Consider the following 7,318-nt stretch of genomic DNA (forward strand, 5'->3'; position numbering starts at 1 on the left):
GTCATCCAAAACAGAATCTAAATTTTGACATAGAATGATAAAGGACTCGTTCAATTTCCACAAGACATGAAGCATCATTAGTTTGCTAGAGATTCTTGGAAACTATGAGCCTCTCATTCAAAAGGGTATCTCCTCCTCTTACATGGGAGGTTCAAGACTCTAAATACCATTGAAACAACAACTAATATGTGTATGAGTTAAGTATGTACCTATCATATTTTTTTTAAAAAATAAATAAATAAAAAAGAAAGAAAGGAAATATACTTAGTACTGCTTTCAGTCACCATCATTGTCCATTTCATCTCAAAAACACAGTCTGTCCTTCTATAGACCAAAGGATGCAAAAATTTAATATACTATGATAACCATTTAACCACCAAACAAAAATAAATTAGCAATGTATATTAAAATCATGAACCTTTCAAGATATCAGCACCCAGCAAAACCACTCAAACTGTAAAGACTTCATTTCAACGACCTGACATTACTCCAATGTTTAGAATGTTTCTCAAGGTGAACAAAGGGATATGATTCCCTAATTAAATTCAGACAGCATGTAAAATCAACAGGCCATCTCTATCATTTTTTTCACAAATCACATATTAGGATCAACACAAAAAAAAATATAAAGTTTCATAGCAGTGAACACATAAAATAAAATAAAAATGATCATTAAGGTACAAGATTCTCCAAAGCCAAGGTAAGCATATGGATCTAGGATTACATAATCTGAACCTGATCAAGCCAATGCCTCTAAATCCCTTAAAAATAGCAGTAGTATCTAGGATGGAAACATGTGGCACCATCATTACCTGCAGAAAAACAGAGAAAATAGTCCCCAGGCAAGTTAGTAAAGTATGCTTGAAGAGAAATATCAATCTTCTTTTCTTCTTCTATTTTTTTTCCCCCATTTTTATCAAAGAAATTAAACAACGCAGTCGATTTCTTATTGAGACATATGACCTGACAAGAGGTGAGACTCAAAGTTCATTGCATGTAATTCAATCCTCCATGAATTAAGATCTAAGATTAAATCAAAATCTGATTGAGCCTCAGTGCCCTCTCAAAGGATATGTAATAGAAGTAAGTCTGGCAAAATCACCCAGTTCACTTTTATTGGGAGCAAACACTTGATGAAAACTATATACAGTACTTCCTCAGTTCCCAGAAATTTCCATGACAACAAGAGCTGCTATTTGGGTGATGGGAGAGAGAAAGAGTCAAGAACTCAACATACTTCAAGGAACACGAGATTTATCCCTTTAAAAAGGCAAACTGAGACAAGTGTCCCCTGAAAAGACACAGACACCCTAATTCCTTTGCCAACCGTGATCCATCCAAAAAAGGTTTGGCTTAGTATAATCAAGCTATCCCATGACATAGTAACAAGTTTAATATGTGTGTGTGTGTGTATATATATATATATATATACATAGTTTACGCATTGGTGCATCCATTGAACAAGTCAAAATATTAAACATTGTAGGTGCAGTTAAGATCACCATATGGTTAATCAGTAAGCACAAAACTGAAATTTGAGAGAGCACGTGCAACATGAAATTGAAAGCAATTGGCAGCAAGTTTTATCCCCAGAATATTTGTTTACAGCAAGCAACCATTTATTTTTTATTTTTTTTGTGTGTGTGCAAGTAGCAATCAATTTATCAATCAAGTACATTAGCTGATACTTTTGCCAAAAACCGCACATGAAATAAAGTTAGAAACTGAATTGATGTGTGTTCAAGTGTAAAATGAATCAACCTAATAACTAGACCAACTACCACAGATCTTTCTGTTTAGACAACCGCAAGTTGAGACGTTCGGTGGAGCTTACCAAAGAATTCATAGCAATTTGGCCACATAAATTATACCGCTGCTTCTCAGATATCTGAATGTCATTGTTTCCTGATAACTGACAATATGCTCGCCTAAAATGATTGTCTCGGTTTCTGAAAGTCATTTTATAGTGCAATCACCATCCATATGATCTGGGATATATATACTTATCAAAAAAAATATGACCTGTGATATACTTCAAAAAGGACAAGGGGGCAAAAATTCAATGAAGAAGGGTCTGTTGAGATGATATATTCGTAAGACTGGGACATGGACTACGGCATCATTATATCTGTTGTTGATTACAGAGAGGCTTGAGGGACTTCTTGATGGAGGGGATACAGGGTAGACACCTGGTGGCTTGGGAGGATGTTTTACCCCCATTCAGAAAGGATACTGGGTCTTAAGAAATTAAGAGAATTCATTAAGCTTTATTAGGGATATGGCTTAAGAGATATGCCTTCGAAGCAAACATTTTATGCACACTGGTGGAAGTGAAATTTTGGGAGGACAGTGTGGGATGGACATCAATGAAGGTCTCAATTTCATAAGAGCTGGATCACTGAAAGGGTACTAGGAGAGGTTGGAGGGTGTTCTCCAAGTTTATGATTTTGTCGTGGGAGATGGGTGTGGAGTAAGGTTTTGGCATGATGCGTAGAAAGGTCCCCCTCAAAACCTCCTTTGTGCGATCTCTTCTGTATTACATCAGGCATCTATAGCATATTTTAGGAACTCTAATCCAAGTCAAATATAAATCTAACTTTCAGAACTTAGAAAGTCATATTTTTCTGCAATCAAATAGCAATGATTTGAACTTGGATCTGTCCCCTGACTCATTTTCAAAGCGAGTGTGCCCATACAACATCTTTGATTCACGACAGGGGCCTATTAAAGAAAGAAAATCTTCCTGCCCGTTCGAATGCTTTAGGAATTCTAATTCCCCTACTATTCAGTCAAGAGAGAACGATCTCTCTTTCACTTTTAAGAAGTCGGGAAGAGCGCCAGTAGGGAGGGAATGTTTCATTTTGACCAATCCACTTTCATGAACAAATGTCGGATTCCCAAAGCGAAGTTGATCCGGCTGGCTAGCCGCCCTCTTGTTGGATTGGATAGAGACATTGATCCTGGGATCGCTGGAACCACGGGAATCAATCCTCAAGGCATGGGGATTGATCCTCATTTCTCTGCCTTATTTAAAGTGAGGATCGCCCTACAAGGGTGGGGACCAATCCTTGAATCTCTGTTTTCTCCAAGCCCAATATTAGTTCTAAAACGTCCATTTCAAGTAATAATATGTTTCTATACTTAAAATCACTTTAGACCTCTAATTCGGTACGTCAAAGTCCACTAAGGTCCATGAAATTAAGTTTATCCAAATTTAATCCTATGTCCACTCTGTCAAACTTACAATTAGTTAGTTTGTATATGATTTGAGTTGATCAAGAGTACCAATTTCAACCCACCTTTGCAATCTCCACCATCTTCATGCAATATTTGATCATAGAGTTTATTCACATCTTTCTCAAGTTGATCTGTAGGCAAATCAAATTTACTGAATGACACTGAGTGACAAAAACTTTACGAATTATAATGCATGTCTTGATTTCTTACTTGATGCACTAAGCCCTAGCATTTCTTTTGCGTTGCTAAGCATAAATACTACCTCTATTTGTTTCTAGACCAAAACCAACACCCCGATTGCTTAAGCTAGCTTTTAATTGAACTAGTTACATAAGCAGCTGTTCAATTGAATAAATTGTATCCCGTGTGAATATCATCTCCAGCCATCATAAACAAATTACCAGCACAAACAAGCAATTAACCCGTTAAATGAGTCAAAACCATCCTATAGAGAGAAAAAAAAAAAAAAAAAACAATTTTAATTAGATAATAATCAGCACACAGTAGGAAGAGACTGATCCCTCACTGTCTTTATATATAGACACACACACACATATCCATGTTGAATCCTAAATTTTAAAATTAAAAACAGCTTTTGGCAATGGATTTTATGCATGCCTTGTTTCAAAGGGTAATAATACCAGATATAAATTATGAACAATAAAAGTAAGAAAATGGTAATAATGCAGATCAAATATTAGTTCATTAACAAATTACAGCCACACGCACATATAGTAAAATAGGGAAATGACAAATGCTCAACAAGAAATCACTCATATAATAGTAGCCTTATGAATCATATACATTATGTGTGTATAGGTATTGTGAAATCAATATCATCCCCGACAATTGTTGACCGTTAATTACAAAATTGAAATTGGACAAGCAGCTTGCAAAGTCCATTTGAAGTCTTAAGCTGAATTCAGAACTTAAAAGACAGAAATGCCATGAAGAATACCAAGAAAGCCTACAAGGGGAATCAAGGGGGGAAAGGGAATATATATATATCGAAGTCCATCAGAAGTCTTGAGCTGAATTCAGAACTTAAAAGACATAAATGCCATTAAGAATACCAAAAGGCCTACAGTAGGGAATCAATGGGGGGGAAAGAGAAAATGGTAGATTAGAACTGAGCTATATGAGCAAAAGAAGTTATAACTAAACAAGAAATTGTAAAAAGATGAAAACAGCCTGATGGGTTCTTTTCCTCGTGTTAACAACGAATCGATGATAAGAGAAACATGAGAAATCATAACCTTTATATACAGAGAATCTCAATATACCACAGCGACTAAACTACAGGCTAGGTCATTGGTCGCTTGAATTGTTCAATTCAACTACCAAAAACATTCTATTAAGATGAAAGATTCTGCTCAACCTAACTAAACTTAAAAAATTCTTAATCCCAACTAGTTGGAGTCAACTACATGGAGTAATCTGTCCTGACTTGCTCTATGTAGAACCATATCCCCATGTCATTTCTCGCAGCCTTAACCTACGTTCCTTTTGACATTTCTCTTATCCTATTGGCACCTTCAACTTGGATTAATCAACTTACCCATACTGGAGCATTATCTTAAACAGCCTCCATTTATCATGAACTAAACATTTGTGAAATTGACCACTATTTGTAAATATATTTCATTTCCCCGGTAATTGTAATTATCTGTAGCAATAAATTGTCAAGTCCATCAAGACCAAATTGGGTTTTCTTATTGTTGGAAACTATTAACCCAGATTAACCTTATTATTTTCTATCAAAATGATAACCAGGGAAGTGATTTTACAAAAAATAAATACTTAAATACTCTCCATCCAACAATGAATTTGGGCTCCTCTGGGCCCTGCCATTCAATTCTTAAAAGTATTTTCCTGAACGCAAAGAACTACAGAAATAAATTTACAAATGTATCATTACAAAGGTATTGAAGAGTTTGGGCACATAAGATTCAAAGATATGCCTCAACACAATTGCATAAATTGCATTACAATTAGCTAAAAGAACCACATTACACAAATGGGTAGTACGGAAAATGCATTTTAAGATAGAATGAAAAGAGTTTCGACAATCACCTCAAGTAAAAATCAAATGCCGATCATCTTGAAGAGTATGAAACAGAGGAAAGCAAAGAAGATAAGGAGGAAAAGGTAATCGACGAAGACGAAAAACTTTGTCGACCCACTATCCTTCCTCACCTTCTTCTTCTGCTGATTCGGTTCCACCAACGGTTCAAGCTTCGCCATTTATCTATCGACCCTAATGCAAACCAGGATCTAGGGTTTTCCGATGGTGATATCTCCCAGTGCCTCTCTTAGATCTCTCTCTGGCTCGTTCGCACGATTGTCCCGCGCTGTCTTGCCGAAGTAATCACGTGCTCTTCCAACGGACTAATGTTAGCGTCCGATTCTGTTTTTTAAACGGATGAGTTATACGGAATAGCTAGGCCTATTAAATTTTATTAATTATTAATGTATTTTTTATATTTGATATGTATTGACGAATCAAAAATAATAAGATGAACAATTGTGTTTAAGTCATAATAAGATGAACAATTGTGTTTAAGTCATTGGTGTAGCTATTACTCGTTGGAATAATAATGGAATTAGAGCTCACTCAATTAATTTACAATTCTTTTTTAAAAAAAATAAAAAATTTAATATGTTTGTAATTTTTTTTTTGGTTGAGGTCAACTGGTTTCAATAATTTTTTTTTAAATAATAAAAAAAAAAACTGGTTTCAATGTGAACACAATTTGATTTTGGAACGAATTTTAATATCTCATTTTCCTTGTTGAAATTGATTTTTCTTTTTACCCAACTAATACTAATATTAGTAATAATTTTAAAATATATATTAAAAAAGGTGAAAATTTTATAATTTAAGATAGACTTATTAAATCTAATAATTCAAAAATTCGACTTTTATGATTAGTTTAAATATAATAATTCACAAATTCTACTTATCTATCGGTTCAAATTGAATACTATTTTTGTCTCATATTATTAGACTACTATTTCATTTTTAGATATTTCAAATTAGTTGTTAACTTTAAAAAGTTAAAGAAAATAAGCCTTATCTTTTCATTATTTTTCTTTATATTTTTAAAAAATTTCCAACTTAGTAATTACATATATCGAAAATAGAAAGAACAAATTGATAATTAAAAAAAAAAAAAAAAATACATTAATTGCATATCTATACATCCGAATCACTTGACTATTGAATTGAGCTTCTTACCGAGTTACCCCTATATATGATTACATTGTATATTAAATCTGTTACTACTCAACTCACATTTAATAGAAGAGTAAATGGTATATTTCTCTTATCAAATGAAAAACACGAAAACTAAGAATCAAAAAGAGGTCCCACCGAGATTTGAACTCGGGTTACTGGATTCAGAGTCCAATGTCCTAACCACTAGACCATGGGACCTTTTTGTCCTCCGAACGCCACCAAAATAAAACTTCACTCATAAACAAACAATGTCAAAACACCTGCAGTTCCTTTTATTCTTCATCTGCACAACTATACAAAGGACCACAGCTTTCAAAACTTGACCCAATCTCATGTTTCAGCTCAAAACCCAGGTGGCTTCTCTTAGACCTTAAGAATGTGTACAACCCTTAACTCAAGCACCTCCAACCCTCCAATTTTTGGACTGTTCACTGAACATGGACCACAATTGATATGTTTTAATGTCACAATTTCCTACTCCGGTTATCGCCATCTTCTTTCTATTGTTTTCCTCTGATTTTAACATTATGTGTGTATATGGTGATTTAAATTGAATTTGATGTATATTTGGTCAATTCAAGGATTTTAGGTTTGTTCAATGAATGGTTCAGGCGGCTAATTCTGTTACTAGGAGCTTTGTAGGATTTTACATGGTTGAAGAACATTGTTTTGATGAACAATTTTGCAATTTGATAAGTATTTACTGAATCTCTGTGAGTGGGCTTTTGCAGGCATTGTTGTTGGGAAAATTTGCCGGACTAATCCGATGATTTAAAGGGTATTGTGGATCGAAATGGAGAAATAGAGAAATGTGGAGCTTGATTAGATTACTTATCTGTCACT

General features: G+C 34.3%; 1 long non-coding RNA gene and 1 other non-coding gene across 2 annotated transcripts; both read right to left on the bottom strand.

The window, feature by feature from the left end:
• Positions 1-514: 514 nt before the first annotated feature.
• On the bottom strand, positions 515-5,637 carry LOC132310276 (uncharacterized). Its single transcript, XR_009482587.1, has 2 exons — positions 5,311-5,637; positions 515-812 (listed from the first exon to the last, which is right to left on the bottom strand). It is a non-coding gene; the product is annotated as an uncharacterized LOC132310276 (long non-coding RNA).
• A 964-nt stretch (positions 5,638-6,601) lies between these two features.
• Positions 6,602-6,673, bottom strand: TRNAQ-CUG (transfer RNA glutamine (anticodon CUG)). The gene has a single exon. It is a non-coding gene; the product is annotated as a tRNA-Gln (tRNA).
• Positions 6,674-7,318: the final 645 nt, after the last annotated feature.

Source organism: Cornus florida, unplaced genomic scaffold, assembly GCF_030987335.1.
Source record: "Cornus florida cultivar Cherokee Brave unplaced genomic scaffold, ASM3098733v1 CherokeeBrave_3.0.0_Hap2_Chr05, whole genome shotgun sequence".
Classification (NCBI taxonomy): Eukaryota; Viridiplantae; Streptophyta; class Magnoliopsida; order Cornales; family Cornaceae; genus Cornus; species Cornus florida.